The 22,068-nt window shown below is 45.6% G+C and overlaps 1 protein-coding gene across 2 annotated transcripts in view; it reads right to left on the bottom strand.

The window, feature by feature from the left end:
* SUSD6 (sushi domain containing 6) overlaps window positions 1-15,720 on the bottom strand; it is a 98,756-nt gene extending 83,036 nt beyond the window's left edge. The window contains exon 1 of one of the 2 annotated variants that reach the window (XM_043556446.1): window positions 15,399-15,720. The gene's annotated coding sequence lies outside the window, so the exon portion shown is untranslated. Of the gene's footprint in view, window positions 1-15,010; window positions 15,156-15,398 lie in introns of those variants that run through there. The other variant, XM_043556448.1, reaches the window with a different exon arrangement.
* Window positions 15,721-22,068: the final 6,348 nt, after the last annotated feature.

Genomic DNA, 22,068 nt, shown 5'->3' with positions numbered 1-22,068 from the left:
AAGGATCTTCCTTTTGCCAAGCCAACAGGAAGCACTTTGATGTACTTCACTGAAGGCCTTTAGGCAGCCACAAATAAGGAAAAGAAACCAGTCTGGGAATCAGAGCAGACTTGTCTAGCGGTGCAGAGACCGGACTGGTGGTAAGTACTGAAAAGTGACTGCCCTTCAGATCCTGCTGTGGAATTATATGATGTGAACGCAATACCTACACAGCAAGTATATATTCCAAAGAAATACAGACTACAAGAGTTAGCCACCACTAAATGCAAATTTGGAAAAAGATGTATTTGAAACACACAAAAACAACATAAAAACTATAAAGTGCAAGAGTCTGTATAAATATGTATACTCCTTCCAGTCCACTAGGCAAATTTAGATTGATAAAACTTTTGACATTGCATTGCTTGTATTTTTCACCAAATGGTAAGTATTTCATGACCTCTATGAAGAAGGGAGAGAGGCAAATGTTGTAAAGTCCGATGAAGAGAAAACCAAAGAAGGGTGAGAAGTGTACTGTACAAACCCAAGGTGAGAAACTGGTGGCATCAGCTCTGACCCCCTAAGTCTGGGGATGAGGATCTCCCACTTTCTGGAAACAATTCTGGGCAGAAATCACTCAGGGTTTTGTTTTCTTTGTTTTGGGGGGAGGGGGGTTTCCTCAAAGTGTGAACACACAGAACAGGAGCCCACAGCAACAAAGCTCAAAAGCTATTTCCCACCAGGTCTAGTAACTTTAGCCCAATCAGTACCACAAACAGGCAAGGCAGATCTTTATGGAGCAGGTGGGAAGTCACAGGCAGTATCAAAGTGGTATGGAGAGAGGGCTTCCTCTAGAGAGGCTGAGCCCGTCCTTGTGCAGGCCTTCCGGGATGAAGGAAGGAGATGAGCAGACTCAGGGCTGTGAGGCCGTCAGCGTGGACTCCGGCAGGAGGGCAGTTAACAGAGAAGGCCACTGCTGCTGCTAACTCAACATATGGCCTTAAGACAAGTCACCAAATGACTCCGCCTCACTTTCTGTAACTTTGAAGTGGGCATAACTCCCACCTCACTTCCAGCGTAGCTGTGAGGATAAAGCTGATAACAGTTAATATTTACTGAGCACTAACTATACGCCTTTTACTAGCACGAGGCTAACCTCTTGATAGGTCTCCTCCACCCCCTATATGTGGTAGATACTACTATAAACCCCCGTTTTCAGTTGAAGAAGCTGAGGCTTAACAAAGAGACTTACCCAAAGCCACACAAGGCAGAAGGAAAATTTAACACTATAAAAGCAAGGGTCAACCACGAATTATTATCACTTCTTCCCCAAATAAACTGCCATTTGAGTATTTTTTAGTTATCAAGCACGGTACCTGGTATTTTAAATACCCCAATTTATTTGATTTTCTTAATAATCCCATGAGGGGGTACTTTTAATTAAGTTCTATGTGCCAATAGTGAAAAATTCAAGTGATACAAAAAGAAACTTTAACAAGTTACAGTTTTCCTGTTATCCCAAGATTCACCACCCCAAAATTCCCACAGCAAGTAATTAATATTTTGGTAGCTACCCTTCTGGAGATAGTGTTAATAATATCATCTCCATTTTATAGATAATGAAAATGAGCACCAGAGAGGTTAAACTTGCTCAAGGTCATACAGCTGGAAAATGGCTGAGCTGACAGTGAAAGCAGGGTCATTCTGAGTCCAAGGCCTGCTATCCTCCACTTGTCTCCCACTCAGTACCCACTTCTTCAAACAATCGTCCATTTTCATTCACCACAGGAAAGGGGGAAACCATGCCTGGCCCACAGCCAGTCTTACTCCTCCACTTTCCTAAACTAAATGGAAAAAACAGGGCTGTCCAAGCACACCCTGCCTCAGGAACATCAGCACTGCTTTATGTCTGTCCGAATCTAAGCTGTCACGGGTGAAGCAGGACCTTCACTTCCAACCTCCTCACCACCCACACAGACTCATCTTTGCCTTGGAAACAAGGGCAGGACAGTGGGGAAAAGGGGTTCAAGCCTCACCTATAGGAGACTGTCGATTCCCTTGTCTGCAGAAAAAGCAAAGATGTTCCTTCAGGAGCCCTCATGAGTTCTCAGGCACAGACAGTCCTCCTCTGGAAACAGTGTTTACAGAGCTGCTCAAAATCCCCATCACAGAGTCCTTAGAATCCAAAGAACTCAGCATTCATTCTCTGGCTTACCCCCAAACGCAACTTCTAATAACACCAAAACTGCATGGATTTCTATATACCAGGGTTTTAACTCTATGGCTTCTCCCCTCCTCCAGAAAATAAAAATAAAGGTCCCTCGGCCAATATGGGAATGCTTTTCCTTAGTTAGGAGATGAAAGTTGCCTTTCAAATTTTATACACTTCCGCATTTTTGTCCCATCGGTACAGAAAAACATACTGACATACTGACCTTGAAAGTACCTATGCCGAGATTGAGTAGGGGAAAGGGAGAGGGGTTGTTATAACGTTTTCCATGAGAAAGTTAAAATTTATGAAGTCTGCAATTCCAGGAGGTTTCCTTCTCCCTGCATGAGGTACCAATGTTTGAGTCCGTTGAGCCCCTAAGTGACTTGGTGTCACTAATTACAAGTATAGCGGATGTTAAATGTCTACTGGTTACCGAAGGCCTTGGCTTTCCCATTTATAAAATGGGACTAAAATCTTCCTCATAGTATTATATGACATCTTACATGAAAGCATTTTGTAAAATGAAGAAATTTTTATTGTTATTAATACAGATACCCAGCCTGCAGAGTGAACACAGAGGAGACTTAAACCAGCACTTCCATCCTCAAGGGGCTTAAAATCTGCGTGTAAAAGAAAAATCAAAATACTGAAGCAACAATACAAAACATTTGTTGGGCTATGTGCTGCAAAGAATCCCTATGAGGAGGGGGCACCTGAGTGGCTCAGTTGGTTAAGTATCCGACTTCGGCTCTGGCCATGATCGTACTGATCACTGTTTACTGCTCTCATGTGGGTTCAAGCCCCGGGCTCTGTGCTGACAGCTCAGAGCCTGGAGCCGGCTTTGGATTCTGTGTCTCCCTCTCTCTCTCTCTCTGCCCCTCCCCAGCTCGTGCTCTGTCTCTTCTCTCAAAATTATTAAACATTAAAAACACTAAACATTGTTAAGCATTAAAAAAAAAAAAAAAAAGAATCCCTGTGGGGAGATCATTAAATGGGAAAGAGCATTCAATAAATACTTGTTCACGTAATAAAGTCAGACGCACTGCTTGAAAAATACCTGCCTTGTTGCTATTCACAGAAAGTTCTAGGAACACCAAAGGCTCTGAAATCTGTTACTCTGTTGTTGCTCACATATATCCAAGAAAAGCAGTTAGCATTTGTAGAGAGCAACCCTTCTTTCAAAGACATGATTTTTCTTTTTATAGTCTCTTACACTTTTTAAAAAATGTTTATTTATTGAGAGACAGAGAATGAGAGATTGGGGGAGGAGCAGAGACAGAGGAGACAGAGGATCTGAAGCAGGCTCTGCACTAAGCAGAGAGCCAGATGTGGGTCTCCAACTCACAAACCACAGATCATGACCTGAGCCGAAATCAGATGCTTAACTGACTGAGCCACCCAGGTGCCCCAAAGATGTGATTTTTCCAAAGCATGCACAGACCTTCAAAGGAGATTACCCATACAACTACATGTTATAATTCCAGAAGTAACAGGACCACCCCCAAAAGAGCTGGGTTCTGGAGCACAAACAGAAACAAGGTGTCCCACTACTAACTACTTCCTTGACTACAACAGGATTCACAGTGGATGCTAAAAATACATTAAGTAAATAAGGCCAAACTGTAGATAAACACTTGTAGGTTGGATTTAGGGCATGACTAATGCCTCCTGAGGCTTTTAAAAGATGGACAGAGTTCTAGAAATAAAGACCTGTGCCTAAAAATTAGCAGGGTAATTCTGGTCTTGGATCCAAGTTCTTTTTTTTTTTTTTCTTTAAAGCTTTAAATGTTTATTTATTTATTTTGAGGCAGGGAGGGGCAGAGGCAGAAAGAATCTAAAGCAGGCTCCCTTGTCAGCGCAGAGCCCAACTTGGGGCTTGATTTCAAGAACGATGAGATCATGACCTGAGCTGAAATCAAGACGCTCAACCAACTGAGCCCCCTGGGTGCCCCTTGGGTCCAAATTCTTAAAGGATCCTGTAATTCGGTTCTCACTGGTCTTGCTAAAACATTTGGGAAAACCTCCAGTACCATCTCTTTCCTTCACCTCCTCCCACCTCCATGGTTTCTGAGCAGTCTTCTTTTCCTACCACCAGTGTAAAGCTGGTGAATGTTAACCGCTTTTTATCGTCTTGTTTATATCTGTTTTTCACTCAAATGAGGTCCCCCTCCAAATGTCTCTTTTTAGAATTTCATCAGTAATACCATTCTTTGACTCCTTGTCATCAGGGCTCTTGGCCTCAAAGTCACCTTGCCCTCTCACCCTTTTTTGACTTTAATCCTTTCTACCTGGTCAATCACTTATCAACCAAGTAATCCAGGAGCTGAGTACAAAGAAGTGGACAAGACCATCAATGACCTCCGGAGACTCCCAGTCTAAGCCTGAAACCTGGGCCAACAGAGATGGCTACCGATAGAGGTAAAAAATATATACAGGATGTGTGCTTATTGGGAGCTTTATTTGTGCCAGTATTGTGTTAGGTCCTTTAATGCCCCAGCAGGTTATAAAGCCACAGACAGATCAAGAAAAGAGGTATCACAAGTCAATATTTACATCTAAAATTGAGGCTTGTGGGAGATGGGAGAAAAAAAGATTCCCTAAAGAATTCACACTATTGATCTATTTCCCTTCCTCCAATTTCTCACTGTGGAATCCAGACCTGCTTTTCTCCCTTCATTTAAAAAAAGTGGGGGGGGTGGTACCTGGATGGTTCAGTCAGTTGAGCACCCAACTTCGGCTAAGGTCATGATCTCCCAGTTTTTGAGTATGAGCCCTGCATCAGGCTCGCTGCTCTCAATGCAGAGCCTACTTTGGATCCTCTGTCCCCCTTCTCTCTCTGCACCTCCCCCACTCATGCTCTCCCTCAAAAATAAATAAACATTAAAAAAAAGTACTTAAAAAGAAGATATTTCAGGGTCAGAAAACATTTGCACAATAAAAAATGATTAGTTAAATAAAGCTTGTAAACAGGAATCCTCACAGCAGACCAAACTCCTAGACCTAACTTACTCTGCAGGGAAAGGCAATTTGCTTTCTTGCCTGGAATGCCAGGAGGATTCTCCAAGGATATTTTTCAAGCCTACCTCTCTTCCAGGATGACTGCTGGATGGGAGCACAGAGGTCACTGAAAAAGAGTGACTCTTTCAGAGTATCAAATTGAAAGTCTACTTTACACAATAGATTCCTCCAATGCTATACTTCAAGTTAAATAACCAATGGGTATTCTCCAGGACGGTTAAGGCCATGAAGGCAAGAACTGTGTCCATTTTGTTCTTTGTTTACAACTGTATACCTAACACTAACCACAGGCATTCACTAAATACTTGTCAAGCAAATAACCAGACTTACTTCCTTTTGGTTTCTGCACCAACCACCTACCTAACTCCCACCAGCCTGACATCACAGCCCAACCAGATTATCAGTTGACAAATTATTAAGACTTGAAGGTGCATGTAAAGGGAAAAAAAAGATGGACCAATGAACTCTTATGAAACCCAGAGCCTGTTTTTCTTGCCATCCCACTGTGTAATAAGCAAAATCCCCACAGGACTGAAATGAGGAGGCAGATCGCCTTCCCACAGCACAGTTTCTACCTAGCAGGTGGATGAGAATCAAGGACTGATAAAGGTGTGGACCAGCTAACATACCATTTGTCAATTCTCTAAAAATGTCTTGAGCGGGCCAACTGAAAAAGCTGCACCCACTGAGCATAAAACTGCTCACCGGCTTTCCAGGGTGGAGAAAGCTAGCATACATGACCTCAGCCCAAGAAGCCTGGTTCCTTCCAGACTGATTAGGGATACAGTTAGAGATGTGTGTTCACACTGCAATCAGAATCACAGTTATGAAGGGTTCTGGATTGCTAATGGGGTGGGGGCAGGGAGCATCAGCCCTCCCAGACAGCATGTTCCCAACTACCACATCTAGGATGCCACCAGCACCTGCCACTGTCCCACCTGGTCAAGGGGGACCCAAAGGGGAAAATGACTCAGAGAACACATCCCATTGGTCTAAAGCAGGTGGTGTTTTATTAATTACAAGGAAGCACAGTACAGAGATAAATAGTTAAGCAGGGCCAACCTAAGCACAACAATGCCCAGTTTCTTCCTCACAACTGAACTTAACGACTCATTCCTCTTTGTAATTTCACTATTAGATTCAAAACCACAATCACAAAAAGGAGATGAATTTGCTCCAAACAGTATGAGCCATACACTGTTCTGGGCTCCAATGCCCTTTCCTGAGACAAGCCCAGAGGAGAGAGAAGTTGATCGTACAGGGGAAGAAACAGCACTAGACTCGGGATCAGGAAGCCTGGGTTCTCCCCTGGCCCCATCACCACTCAGGGAGGTCGGCGCTGAGCACCGCATTTCCCATTCTTCCTTTCCATAAAGTGAGGAGGTAGGAGGAGACTATCCCCAAAGTCCCATTCTTCCAACTCTAGCATCTAATGAACCCAGAGTCTCTCTCATCACATACTTGGTTTGCTGTTCAAGAAGTTTTGGTAATATCTGGATACTATACTCAAGAATTTTAATCTTCAGATAAGAATTTTGTATTACCTTACTCCCCCAGGACTTGGGAACAGAATTTGCATTACCAGGTAGAGAACACTCAAAAAATTCTAAAACTGTGGCAGGGAAGTTATGGCTGCATACATTTACATTTACACTTACACACATATACACACAGGAACTTTCTGGAAGGATTGATCCTTGGGCTTGGCTCCAGGTACAAGAAACTAATACAGGTCCAAGAGAAGATAATTCAAGTTCCTACTTTTTGTCTGGCTTATTGGACAAAAGGCACGTGCCCTGTGCCCCACATTTCTCTGGGGTGGAAGCATCTTGATCTTCTGATAAGAAAAAAAAATTAGGTGGCCTGTATACACGTACTTTCAAGAGCTTTTGGTATGAACCAGGAGTCAGGAAAGCAAGAACAGCTATTGATCATGAATGCTAGTAGTTCCAATTAGGACAAGGGCGAAAGGAGGCACTGCATTATTTCAGTCATATGGCTGGTATGGTGTGAAACCACCCAGGGGTAGGTCCTGTAGAGGAAACGACACTCCCAGCAGTACCATCTGTTCCTCTTTGTGTCTGGCATGAGCTATATTTTTAACCTCAGGTGCAACTGAGGTCCACCAGCAAGAGCCCTGTAAGAGCTGCTCTAAAGAGCAGTCTTTCTCAGACCTATATTTAAACCACACTCGCAGCCCCTCTCCCTCCCCTTTACCTTGATGGTTGGCTCTCCATTCCAGCCTACCAGAAGCCTCTAAGCAGGTGCACACAGCCCCGGCATGGAATGTTTCATAAGAAAAGGAAAAGCTTCTGAGAACTATAAATTACATTTGATAAGGAATGCTCTGTGGGGTTCATGGTAAAGTTCACTCCATAAAACACAATGACGCAATTTAGAACGGAGACTTCAGGCTGAAAATCCTTTTTTTTTTTTTTTTTTTTTTTTTTTAAGCAGCAGTACATGTGCACTGAATTTAGGCACTACTGCATCTGTGAACTCCCACTACTGTTTAAAGTTCTGCACTGAAGATTTGGAAACAGTGTTATATTTTTTTTAAACTTATTTATTTGACAGAGACAGAGAGAGTGAGCAGGGGAGGGGCAGAGAGAGAGAGGGAGAGAGAGAATCCCAAGCAGGCTCCACGCTGCCAGCGCAGAGCCCAATGTGGGGCTCAAACCCACGAACCGTGAGATCACGACCTGAGCCAAAACCAAGAGTCGAAGCTTAGCGGACTGAGCCACCCAGGCACCTCTAGAAACAATGCTATATTCTTACACATAATTCTTCCTTTCATTTTCTTAGTAGCATCTTTTCTGAATTCAGGGCAATATCCTCAACAACACAAGACCAAAACGTTCTGCTATAACACTGTTCTTCCCCAAACAAACTGTTTAACCAAGTAAAATGTTAACTCTAAAGTAGAAATATGGATGCAGCTTTTAAAATATCTCCCTAAGAGGGGCGCCTGGCTGGCTCAGTTGGTAGAGAATACAATTCTTGATCTCAGGGTTGTAAGTTTGAGTCCCACAATGGGTACAGAGATTTTAAAAATCAATCAATCAAATCTTTTAAAAAATAAAATAAAATACCTCCCTAAGAAATAAAAACATATGCCTACACAAAACTTTATACTAATCGGTGTTCACAGCAACATTTATAATAACCAGAAAAACATTTCAGATGTCCATTACATTGCTGATGAATGGACAAACAAAATGTGATATACCTATACAACAGATCATTTATCAATAAAGTACTGATATATGCTAAAATATGGATAAAACTCAACATTATGCTAAACGAAAGAAGCCAATTACACATTCTGTTTATGTGAAATGTCCAAACAGGTGAACTGTAGAGAGAAAGAGATCAGTGCTGGCCGTGGGCTACAGGGATTGTGAGGAACTGGGCATGACCACTAATGGAGTTTCTTTTTGGGGTGATAAAAGTGTTCTAAAATTAGAATATGGTGACAGTTGTACAACTCTGTAAATATGCTAAAGTCTACTGGATTGTAAACTTTAAATGAGTGAATATTATGATATATAAATTATGTCTCCGTAAAGCTGTTTTTAAAAATTATGACAAATGAAATGACCCCTCTGAAAAAAAATCGCCTTGAGCAAATCTTAGGAATAATCTAGACAGGGGCATCTGGGTGACTCAGGTGGTTAAGCATCTGACTCTGGATTTCGGCTCAGGTCATGATCTCCTGGTTCTTGAGATCGAGCCTGAGTCAGCTCTAAGCTGACAGCACGGAGCCTGCTTGGGATTTTCTCCTTCTCTCTCTGCGCCTGGTCCCACCCAACACCGCCCCATACGTGTGTGTGCACACATGAGCACGCTCTCTCTCAAAACAAATTATAAAAAAAGAAAGAAAAAAATAGTCTAAACATATGAGAGGCTATTTATTTTTTTCATGTTTCTTTATTTTTTCAAGTTTATTTTTTTTAAGTTTATTTATTTTTGAGAGAGAGCTCACACGTGCAAGCAGGGGAAGGGCCAAGAGAGAGGGGGACCGAGGATCTGCAGCAGACTCCACGCTGACAGCAGTGAGCCCAATGGGTGGCTCGAACTCACGAATCGCTAAGATCATGACCTGAGCTGAAGTTGGATGCTTAACCAACTGAGCCACCCAGGTGCCCCTATTTATTTATTTTGAGAGAGAGGGAATGAGAGAATCCCAAGCAGACTAGACTCAAGCTCTATCTCATGAACCTGAGATCATGACCTGAGCTGAAATCAAGAGTAAGCCCCTTAACCAGTTGAGCCACCCCGGTGCCCCCAATGAGAGGCTATTTAAATCACAGCTGACCTATTTGATGGAATATTATAAAGCCATTAAAAATAAAAATAATTATAAAGCCTATATGTCATTACAGAAAAATATTTATGGCGTAATGCTAACTGGAAAAAACAGAATACAAAATTAAATGCACACCAGGATTCCCAACTGAAAGAAAAAGCAGAATAGATGGAAATGATGTTTGTGGTAGGATGGTAGAATCACGGTGATTTTTTTTCTCCCCCTCTATTTTCCAAGCTTTCGGTAATCTTATCCCAGTGTATTAACAATTAAAAAAAAAGTAGCCCCAGTCTTCTCCCTGACAGTTTGCCTAGGCTACCACTTAAATGAATAAGCAAAATCACCTTGTTCTCTTTTTCAAGTTCCCTTTTTAAACTTCCACCCACTTAGTTTATTGAGATCTACTGAGAACAGCCCAAAGAAGGAAGAATGGGATAAACAGTCCTATCCCATTCCCAGAAGCCGCTTTCATTTTACTGGCTTTGTCAAAAGCCCAAGCCTAGTCTAGCCAAAAACCTAGCAAAGACAGTCTACACACAGGCCAACTCCATGCTCTGATCTTAAACTTCTGTGGGTGAAGGCAAGTCAACGCTGGCAGGAGGGTGGATTTGGAAAGATTAAACTTTCCCCCTCCTTCAGAAAGGATGGTAAGAAAGGGAAGGTTGGGAAAGAGCCCCTATTTATATCTCCTCTCTGAGGTTTTACGTCCAATCTCCAACTACAGGAGAAAAGAATCCTGAGTCACTGAATTTTTCACCACAAAAGATCCTCCTCTTCTGAGTAACAAAGAATTGTCAGTCACCAACTCTGCGGTCTGCAAACCCCTGAGAACCTATTTCTGTCTTCAGGAACCCAGGCTAACTTTCCTCAAACCAAGCAATGGAGCTCTACCAAAAAACAAAAAACCAAAAACCAGTCTAGCACTTGTACATGTGCGTGTGGGAGGGGGAGTATAAGACGGGAGAGTACATGTAAGGGCACACACAGCTATCAGGTAACTTTCAGGATGTACTAACACTGGCGACAGTAACAGGGAACTACATATGTTTCTGCTTGAGAAAAATGCTTCAATAATATCCTGTTTCTGGAGTATTGCATGAATTCTTGGCATGCAGCCTTCAGATGTTTCAAGGGTGCTATTTTCCTTTTCTGAGATGTAAGGGCCCAGGAAAGAGAATACATCACAGACAACAGCAGAGCCTGCCTGTGAAACCCGTCCAGTTCTCACTACAGTTGCTACATTTTCTACTGTTGCCATACCAGTACCTTCACAGAGACTCAAGTGTCCCCAAGCCCCGACAGAAGCACAGGTGGCCTTTCACAGCCAAAGTGACCCAGCTCAGCACCACTGGAGGTCTACCAGCAGAGTGGAGACTTCCACACTCAGGTAAGAATCAGAGGATGAGAGAGCAAATGGAGACACCCTGCTGGTTTCTAGGCCAAAGGACTAAAAGGGAAAGAAAAAGGACACCATCAGAGACACACATGAGCACACAAAAAAAGGAAACGTCCACGGGTGCCTGACAGGTTTTACTGCTAAAATCTAAGCCTTATAAGAGGTACCTCTTTCCCCCGCACCTCTACTTTTTCAAATAAAGGTTTTACACAAAGACACGAACTTATAAGCATCCAAGGGAACAATGGCTGTTGCCTTGAATCTGAGCCAGAGTGGGAGTGAACAGATCTTGATGCTCAAGGACAGTCACCCCAACGCTGTCCTGAAATTGCTTCACTGGTCTCAGATTCACAGCTGTTAGCAGCTTCAAATAAATACCATCACAAAACCCTCAGCCCCAACCTCAATTTGCATCCTTTACTTCTACCTGTATGAAAACAGCCCTCCCACACTACAGGCATTTTTTTTTCTCACTGATCTAGCTTCCAACTTTCCTGCAATGTGGCACCAAAACTTAAGAATGTTAATTTTTTAGGGGGGCCTGGGTGGCTCAGTCAGTTAAGCGTCTGACTCTTGTTTTTGGCTCAGGTCATGAGCTTGGATTCGTGAGATCGGGCCCCACGTCAGGCTTCGTGCCAACAGCGTGGAGCCTGCTCCAGATTCTCTCTCTCTGCCCCTCCGCTCCCCACGCACTCTCTCCCTCAAAATAAATAAACTTAAAAAATATATATTATTTTTTTTAAAACCATTCCACTCAATGAAATCTCGCTATAGTGGAATATGTGGGTGGCCCCAAGACTGCAGCCTTCTTGAGGAGAAACCAGGAAAAAGAGTCTCTATTATCATATACGTATTTGTCCTAATGCTTACCCTTAACCCAACTGTCCTAATCCTCAACACTCAAGTCTGCTTTCAAATATGTGTTCTTTCTCCTCTGTTTGTTCTTCCTCCTACTACTTAAAGGAATGCCTCTAAACAACAAGACTTTCCTACTGTCCAGGAAGACAGAAGGAGGAAAGTGAATCCCACTGATCAGCTTCAACTAGGAGACCACACGTCACGTCAGGAACTCAGTAAAATGCTTCCTGCGTGGCAATTACACAACCAGTACCGGGGGGTCTGCTGACATTCAGGCTTCCCAGTGAGCTTTACAGTCCCGGGCTGCCTCTCAGGGGAACTAGAGGGGAAAAAACGGCATATCTGCTCTCTGGTCTTCCTTCTCAGCCCACAAGCAGTTCTGCTAAAGACTTCACAGTTTCACTGGTTTTAGTACAGAAATGAGTTAGATTAAGTGACTCGGATTTTTTTTAAAGATATCATTCTCTGAGCCCAGAGACAGGCACCAGCACAGGTGACCCTTCAACAACACTGGTTTGAACTGTGTGGGCCCACTTCCACACAGATTTTTTGCGGTACAGTATTGTAAATGTTATTTTCTCTTTCTTGTGATTTTCTTTGTAACTTTTTTCTCCAGCTTATTGTACTAATGCAGTATATAATACATGTAACATACAAAACAAGTGTTAATCAACAGCTTATGTTATCAGTAAGGCTTCCTGTCAACAGTAGGCTATGAGCAAAGTTTGAGGGGAGTCAAAGTTATACATAGATTTTCGACTGCATAGGGATCAGTGCCCCTAATCCCGTGTTCTTTAAGAGTCAACTGTAGCAAGCATAGTTATCTGGTTGTCAAAACAGCTAAGGATATGGGAAAAGAGCACGGGAAAAATTTAAAACATAAGGCAAGTTTTTATCAGGAGGACGGAAAAGTACGGAGGGAGTGAAATAATGCTTAGTAGCAATAAACCTGAAATAAGCTCTTACTTTTAAAAAGCCAGATACCTTATTACCTTCAGAGAGTGCCTATGTGTGTATGGAATGGGAGGGTAGCTGTAGAAATTGCTGCCCCGGCAACAGCAAAGGAGGAAATCCCCTGCCAGGAGATGCACCATTACATAAGAGCACAAGTTCAGCCACCACACAACAGACACCTGCCAGGAAACCAAACAAAGTGCTGAGGTCTCTTCATCCGCCAGCCTGAATCTGTAACACCTCACTCTACCTTTCTTCTTCTTTCTGTTGCCTAAATTCTGGGCTTTGAGAAGGCAGGCCTCAGCAAGTAAGTTGAACACTGCCATGTGACACTGGGTTTGGGGGTGGGGGGAGGGGGTCAGTCCTACTCTGAGCACCCAGGGACCTGATACCCCCCGATCTAGCTATAGGTGAGGATTTGTTTCATATGCCATGTCTACTACAGTATCCAAAAAGCCACTCTGTGGACAGGAAGTCCTATCTATCAGGCTTCATATCAGTAGTCTCCTCTAATTTGACTTACCGGACAGAAGTTCCTTAAGCAGCAAATGGTTGCCAATGAAAGTTAACAACATAAATCAAAATACACTGACTTAAAGACCACGAACTCCATGAGGGCATGGCTGGATTCTTACTCACTGCGGTATCTCCAAAACCTAGCACAGTGCCGGGCATATGTTCTAAATCACATAAATACTTGTGAATACTGAATGAAGGAATAAATAAGCAAATGATTATTGTGCACATACCATAAATGTGTACCTGGGAGAGTTATGGGTGCTCATGATATGAGAAAGAGCCTGAAGAAGTAGTGCTTTGAAAAAGTTCTAGAAATACTCCATTTTGAATTTTACCAAATGGCAAGCAAATTAGAAGCTAACAGTAGAATCTAGCAGTTAAAGTGCGGGCTCTACCATGGGCTACTTTTATGACTCTGGGGAAGTTATTTGTTTGGCTTTGGTTTCAACTGAAAAAAAAAGGAAGGGGGAACAGTAACAATACCTAGGGGCACCTAAGTGGCTCAGTCTGTTAAGCGTCTGACTTGGGCTCAGGTCATGATCTCGCAGCTCGCGAGTTCAAGGGCTACGTCGGGCTCTGTGCTGACAGCTCAGGGCCTGGAGCCTGTCTCAGATTCTGTGTCTCCCTCTCTGTCTGCCCCTCCCCTACTTGTGCTCTGCCTCTCTCTCTCAAAAATAAACATTAATATATATATATATATATATATATATATATATATGAAACAATATCTACCACAAAAGTCTGTTATTAAATGAGATCAAGAAAGTAGTTCTTGATACAAAGCTTGGTACACAGTCCTCAAGAACTCTTCCTATCGTTGCTGTTATTGTTGTTTTATTAAACACCTCTTTTACGGAGGGGGAGGTAAACCTACTTCCGCTTCTCCACCCAACCAACTGAAAATTTTCATTTCAGGCTGAATCTGCATCTAGCTAAAAATGCAAAGCCCAGAAAATTCAAAACTCAATGCCACGAACATGTCTCTACTAGCCTCCACTAGATGGTGACAATTTGGGTGTGGAATTCCCCAAAGAGAAAAGGTGTGTGCATCCTTCAGACATATGTTTTAAACCAGAGGAATGAAAAGAGCAAGAAATGAATTCACCACTGCTAAGGATGGAAAGACACTTCGTACTCCTACCGCTGCAGATCTCGAAAGGGAGTAAATGCCTCCTCCAGTTAAGTGAACTGGGTAGTTTCACTGCACCTCTGCACAGAGCTGACACAAGCCCAGTTAGCAAGAGCAACAAAGCCCTGCGAGCCGCCTGCCACGGAGAGTACGTTCTGTGGGAACAGCAGTATCAGGCCTCTGGGCCAAGACATGAACTTCCCCCTAGCCAGCCAAAGACTTGATTGTGACTCCTCTTTCCTCCTGAGTCTTGTGGTCCCACCTCACCCCCACCCCATGCTAACCTCGTTACAGGTAACTTTCCAATTCAACAGCCCCACAGCTGGACGACGCGGGAGAGTCAGACCTCCACCAATATCTGGAGTCCCCAAAAGCCAGGAGTAAGAAAGCAAGTCTACATATATAAACAGGAAGTGGTTTCGGTGAGTCTCAGCCCGGATAATAAGTAAAGTTTTTGAGATTAAAGACCAGACGAGGCGCGGAGGCTCCAGAAAGCTCCGATGCTCCCACACACGGGCTCCAAGATTTCCTCAGGAAATCCACCGTCGCCAAGCCAACCCTGCCCGCCGCAGGACCGGCGGCTTTGGTCGGCCCAAGGGGAAAATAACAGCAATAAGAAAGAGGGCCTCCGCCTACCTTCTCTCCCGCGACCCGCAAAGTGTGGTCTCCGCCCTGACTCCCGGGCAGGGAGCACGACCCCCACGGCAGGCGAGGCCAGGCGGCGCGCCCCGGTCCCGGCCACCAGCTCGCAGCCGAAGACCGGCAGTCCGGTCCTCCTCCCGGCCTCGGCGCAGCCCACGCCGCCGCCGGGTCAGCCTCCCCGGTGGCCCTCCCGGCCCCTCGCGCGGCCGTCCGGGTGACAGCGGGGCCAGCGCACACAGCAGCAGACGCCGGGCGGCCGGTCGGGGCTCCCCGACGTCCCTCCAGAGCAGTGCGCACCAGCCCGGCGCCCCTGACAGCCCGCGGGGCGCGCCAGTGACACAATGCCTGGCCCCGCCGCCCCCGGGCCGCAGTGACAACTCACCCGGGGAACGGCACCGCGACCTCCGCGAGGGGGGCGCTCGAAGCTTCCGCAGCGCCGGGATCCGCTCTGCCGCCTGCGCGCGCCCGTAACCCTCTCGGGTCTAGGCGAGGCCCTGCGTGCCTGGTCTGGCTGGCGCTGGCCCGCGCTGCGGGAGAAGGCGGTGGGAGGCTGGGGGCGACGCTGTCGCCGGCTTAGGAGAATGGAACGCGGTGGCGACGGCAGTGGCGGCGGCGGCAGTGGCGGCGGCGGTAGCTCCCGCGTCACTGGCCCAGCTGTACCGCGCGGGCGGGGGAGGACCGCGGAGTGCGGGGGGAGGGGAAGGGGCGGGCAAGGGGCGGGGTCAGGCGCGCACGCAACAAGCGCCGGCGTCGCGCCGCCGGGACCGCCCCGCTGGGAGGCCCTGCAGATCGACCGCTGCCAGCACGCACGCGCCGCCGGCGGGGCCGCACGCCCCGCGGGAGGCGAGCCTGGAGCCGTGACGGGAGGAGGCGGGCGCGGGGGACTGCTTAAAGGGACAGTCACGCCAACTGCGCTGGAGTGGCCGAGGCCGTGGTACCGACCTAGCCTGCGCCGCATTTGCAGTGCGCTCTCCAGTTCTTTTACTATCATTATTTTGTGGATATTTTGGATGTTATTAGGATTATTGGATTACTATTATTTGCAAATAATTTGCTCTCAGGTTCACAGGGCACTTTCCACGCACGTTGGTTGCCTTGTTAGGTCTTGAATCGCTTGCCAGACCTAGGGCTGATGCAGATCATTATCTCCCTATTCAGAAGTGCTTCCCAGATGAACAAGCTCCAAGTTGTCCCGGGGTTGGGGGGCGGGGGGGGGGGCGGAGGAGGGCTTGAAAAATGCAGATTCGGGATAGTCTCCAGCCATTCTGATTAAGTAAAGCTAGGATCGGATTCTGGGATCTATTTTAAGAAGCATTCCGAAGTGATTTCTCAGCATACTGAAAGCACTCAATGGATCTCAAGGTTGAGAAAACAGTAGTTAAAAGCAAGAATTGGCAGAGTCAGGGCTAGGACCCTGTCATACTCCTAACTTTGTTTCCCATCCTGAGCCTTGCCCCTTTGGGCTGTTTTCCAGCATATACTATGCCAACAGTTTGTGCACTGTATCACTACATCATTTGTTGGTGATCTCACTGCAACCCTGGGAGATAAGTCCTCTGTTTGGGTGTTTACAGGGCTTGTGGCCCGTTCATGGCCAAGATGGTGACTTACTGTCTTTGTGCCCCAGGGCCTCATGCAGTGCCTGTTCAGAGATGCTCGCTGGCTCAATAAATGTTGCAGCTCTCCTACCTGAGAATTCAGGCTCCAGCTGCAGATTGGGTCAGGCAAGCCCTTTCTCCCAGATGTCCTTTGGACAGGATACTCCCCCCGCAGGACCTCTCAGCAAACCTAGTTCTAGTAGGTGCTCTGAGAAGATGCTGTGAATTACCAGGGCAAGTCCTTGAGGTAGCTCAAACCAGACAAGCAGAGTGTTCCTCACCACCCCATGCACAGGCACCCATCCCCAAGGGAACCCTCCCCTTCTAGGCCCCGCAAAACCTGTGACTGTAGCTACCTTTTCCATTATGTCTGTCCTTGCTCTGCCTTCTTTCTCTCTTGCCTTCCTGCTGGGCATCCCTCCCTTCCTCCTCATTTTCCCTCTCTACTGGGGTTGCACTACCCAGACCACCAGGGGGTTGAAAAGCAAGTATTAGCTTGGCCTGGATCTGCAACAGAGCTCAGCAACCCTGTGTGGGCTGCAAGTACACACCAGGCACACCCAAGGCCCAGGAAGGGGACAAGGGAAAGGGTGGAGGAAGAATTAGAGAAGACAAATGGAGAGGGAAAAAAAAAGGTGGGCAGATTACCTACAAAGGCAGCTTGGTGTAACGGAATATGGATTAGGCCAGCCATCAGATCCCCTGGCTTTTGGCCACTAACCAGCTCAGTGACTTCATGCAAGACTCACCACCTCTCACACTGTAAAATGGCTTCTAGACCCTCTGCAGATCTGTAACTCACTTCTTAAAAATCGTCCCCTGGGTGCCCCCAGTGTCCACAGAATGAAATCAAACCCCCAAGCAAGGACTGTGTCCAGGGCTCTCCACAATCTGTCCCAAGTCTTCTCCATCCTTCCATAACACCCTACATACCCCCTCTGTACCTCAAACATGCTACCTACTTCACAACTCAGAACTTGTGCTCACACTATTCCCTGGGCCTGGAATGTCCTTCCCACTTACCCTTGCCACCTTTGCTCTCCTTCTTCCATTCTATGGCATCTTGGACAAGCCTCAGTTTAGCACATATTTCTTTCTGCTTTCTATTACAGGATGCGGGGTGAATCTCTTTTCTTCCTTTGTAAATGCTGGCTCCCCAGCCTCTCCTCTCCCACATTTCCCCTCCTGCTTGAGGCTCCACGGGCCTCCTACAGAACTGAGCAAAAGCCTCTTTACATTCTGCTGTGGGTCTTACTCATCTTACCTGCAACATTGGGGTGGTATTTCACAGCCTAGGTTAAACATTATTATGCCATTGAAAAGATAATTCTTAAAATGAGGGTTAAGAATAATTTAGATTTACAGGCTCTGTACTGAGCATAAAGCGTGCTTAAGACTCTCTCTCTCTCTCTCTCTCTCTGTCTCCCCCTCTGCCCCGCTGCCCCACTTGTGCACTCTCTCTCTCCAAAATTTAAAAAAAAAATTTTTTTTTAAATAATACAGGCTTAGAAAAAAAAGAATAATTTAGACTTAGAGATTCTAATGTGGAAGAACCCTTTTTTTTAAGTCAAAAATTGTCTTAGGGGCACCTGGGTGGCTCAGTCCATTAAGTGTCAAACTCTTGATTTCGGCTCAGGTCATGACTGACCTTACCTTAATGAGAACCAGCCCTGTGTATCGGGTTCATTGCTGAGCATGGAGCCTGCTTGGGATTCTCTCTCTCTCTCTCTCTCTCTCTCTCTCTCTGCCCCACCCCCGCTTGCTCTTTTTCTCTCTCTCAAAATAAATAAGCCCCCAAAAATATTGTTTTCAAATTTTGTGTTTTCTTAACTCAACAGCTTTTTTGAGACACAGTTCACATACCATACAATTACAGTTTAAATGTATAATTATGTATTTAAAGTATATAATTCAATGGGTTTTAGTGCATTTACAGAGTTGTGCAACCATTACCACAATCAACATTTTCATGATCCCAAAAAGAAACTCTATACCCATTAGCAGTCACTCCCCACCTCTACCCTGCAACCAATAAGCTACGTTCTTTACCCATAGATTTACCTCTTCCAGACATTTTATATAAATGGTATTATATAATATGTGGTCTTCAGAATTAATTTTTTGTATCTTACACCTACCATAATGACTTCTAGGACCAGAGCTAATTTTTTTATTTTCATTTATTTATCTAGACCCTGTCTTGTTCTAAAAGGACTTAAGGGGCGCCTGGGTGGCGCAGTCGGTTAAGCGTCCGACTTCAGCCAGGTCACGATCTCACGGTCCGTGAGTTCGAGCCCCGCGTCAGGCTCTGGGCTGATGGCTCAGAGACTGGAGCCTGTTTCCGATTCTGTGTCTCCCTCTCTCTCTGCCCCTCCCCCGTTCATGCTCTGTCTCTCTCTGTCCCAAAAATAAATAAACGTTGGAAAAAAAAATTTTTTTTTTAAATAAATAAATAAAAGGACTTAAAATGGCTCTTTGAGCTGGTCGTGTTCCTGGGTCCTTCCAGATTTCCAGTACAAATCCTAGTACTCTAAGCCTAGGTACTGGAAGATGGCTCGGAGTTGGACCCGGGTTGGTGGTGAGTGGTCAATTGTCCCAGTTTGGCTGGGGCCCAGAGGGCCCGTGGGACTTGGGACCTCTGGGCTAAAACTAGGAGAGTCCTCCTGTCAAATCGAGAGGAGTTGGTCACTCCTGTGGTATGAGTCAGAAGGCATGGTTTTCTTCCTTTTCCAGGAATGTGACTAGGAGCTTGTGCTTTTACCACTTAAAGGGCAGGAAGTAAAGGAGAGGAAAAAGTTGGGGATTAGTACTTGGGATCTGTGTTGCTATCGTCATCTGTTTAACAGCAGGAATCACAGCTACTGTTAATTGAGCACATACTGTGTGCTAGGTACTTAGAAGACTTTATTCATGTAGCCATTAATTTTGACAACAACCCTCCAAATTAACATTTCACACAGGAGGAAACAGCCTCAGAAGACATTTTTGTAGCATCAAATACTACATAGGGGTGTCGGGGTGGCTCAGTCCGTTGGGCGTCCGACTTCAGCTCAGGCCATGATCTCACAGTCCGTGGGTTCAAGCTCCACGTTGGGCTCTGGGCTGACAGCTGGGAGCCTGGAGCCTGCTTCAGATTCTGTGTGTCCCTCTCTCTCTGCCCCTCCCCTGCTCATGCTCTGTCTCTCTGTCTCAAAAATAAATAAAAACATTTTAAAAAATTAAAAAAAAACTACATAGCACGTATGTTGCAAAACAAGAATTCATTTGTGTTTGTTCCTAAAGTTATACTTTTCCAAATACATCATATATGGCCCCTTCTACCCTCAATAAAAATAGCAAATAATGACACAAATTGTCCTTACATATCTCTTGATCTTCTTGAAAATGTTTTCTTGCATACCAGCTCATTTTATCTACACAACATCCCCATAAAATGAGACATTATTAATGCCATACTTTCACCTATAAGGAAGTTGAGACACAGAGCAGATTACTGGTTTGTCTGACCTCACACAGGAGTTAGCATGGGGTTTCTTTTTTTTTTTTTTTTTTAAGTTTATTTAATTTTGAGAGAGAGAGACAGAAAGAGGGGCAGAGAGAGAAGGAGACAGAGGATCCAAAGAGGGATCCATAAGGACAGCAAAGAGCCCCATTCGAGGCTCAAACTCACAAACTGTGAGATGATCTGAGCTGAAATCAGACGCTTAACTAAGCCACCTAGGTGCCCTGAGGTTTTCTTGTTTTGATGCAAGATTCCTTGGGCAGATTTCAAAGCCCCATGACAGTATATAAGAAAACCCACTTGACCCCAGAGCATGAGGATGTCTTCACAGAAAGTCAGAGTTCAAGATGGGTGGGCCAGGCAGTGCTGAGCCAGCAGAGTTGAGGGGCGGCTCCCAGCCTGAGGAGGAAGATCATCCGCTCAGGTCATTGGTCTGAATACGCAGGCCTCTGCCAGTACCTTTCCTCTGTTATGTTAGCAGCCTGTGACCCCTGACAAGTCAGGAAGCTTTGAGAGCCAGGCTCGGTGACCCAGGTCCTGTTGGCCTCCAGGCAGGGGGGCTTTGCAGAGGTCAGAGGTCAGAGCAGGGCTGCTCAGAACAGCAACTACGATTCCCTGCCTGCCCCAACCCTGAGCCCAGCCCTGGAAAATGTACACCTGAGGCAGCATGCACCTGATGCGGCCCAGTCCATGAGCGTGTGTGAGAGGGTGACCCTCTGCTTTTCTGAAGCACTGACAAGTCTTTGACAGTTTTATCTCTGACGCAAACCAGGTAAACTGGGGGAAAGTGTTAGCCCCGTATTACATTCAAGGAAAAGCCCAGGTAGCAAAGAGAGTGTTTACCTGCTATGTCTTCAGAGGAGAACTGCCCCAATCCTCCCTCCACAGGTTCCAGTCGCCCTGTTTCCTTGTTTCTACTTTCTGCCCTTTGCCCAAGGGCTGGCAGTGACTCTGGGAGTCAACCTGCTGGGAAGAAGGAAGGCACTCGGGGCAGCCCAAGGTCTGACGCTCTGGCAGACACAGACCCCACCCACATTGCTCCGGGTCACTTGACCCCGCATTCCCTTGATGGCTTTCTTCCTCAAAGCTGCCCTGGGCGTTCAGTTTCAGGTGACTTAAGGGTGGATTGGCTCCGCTTAGCTCTGAGCTGCAGGTGGATGGAGGAATGGAGGGGCCCCCTCATTCAGACTGTCTGAAGAGGCAGAGACAGGGCTGCAGAAGTTCTGGCAGCCACTGCTAATTTACGTCCCAATGTCTGTCTGGCACGACGCTCACGGCTTTACATACGTGACGTCATTTAATCTTTGCGGTAACCTGGTGAAGTCGGTATTAATACTATTATCTCCATTTTACAGGTGAGGAAACTGAGGTACAGAGAGATTAAAGATAAGACCAAGGCCACAGTTACTAAGTATCGGGGCAAGGCCTACCTACCTCTTAGAGAATCCAACCGCAATTTGCACTGCAAAAGACCAATGTGATTTTTAAAGGGAAATCACTGTCGGTTACCTGCAGTGCTGAAGCCTGCTTGTACTGTGTTTCAAGAACCAACTGTAAAATTGCCAAGATTTTTGTGACTCAGCTGTTAAATATGGGTTTTAATAAAAATTAAATTATATATGGAAAATTAAATAAATTGTATTTCTTAAGTTTATTTATTTACTTTGAGGGAGAGAAAGCGCGAGTGGAGTAGGGGCGGAGAGAGGGAGACAGAATCCCAAGCAGGCTCCGCACTGTCAGCACAGAGCCCGATGCAGGGCTCGAACCCATAAACCGTGAGATCATGACCTGAGCCGAAACCAAGAGTCAGATGCTCAAATGACTGAGCCACCCCGGCACCCCGGTAAATTGTATTTTTAAGTAATAAGTACTCAAATCTTATCACTTCCCAACTATTTTACTATATTGTATCCTTATCAAATAATGTTTTCGAGTTTATTTACATCTATTAT

Source organism: Prionailurus bengalensis, chromosome B3 (assembly GCF_016509475.1).
Source record: "Prionailurus bengalensis isolate Pbe53 chromosome B3, Fcat_Pben_1.1_paternal_pri, whole genome shotgun sequence".
Classification (NCBI taxonomy): Eukaryota; Metazoa; Chordata; class Mammalia; order Carnivora; family Felidae; genus Prionailurus; species Prionailurus bengalensis.
The sequence above is the reverse complement of the archived record's forward strand: the minus strand, read 5'-3'. Positions and strand labels throughout refer to the sequence as shown.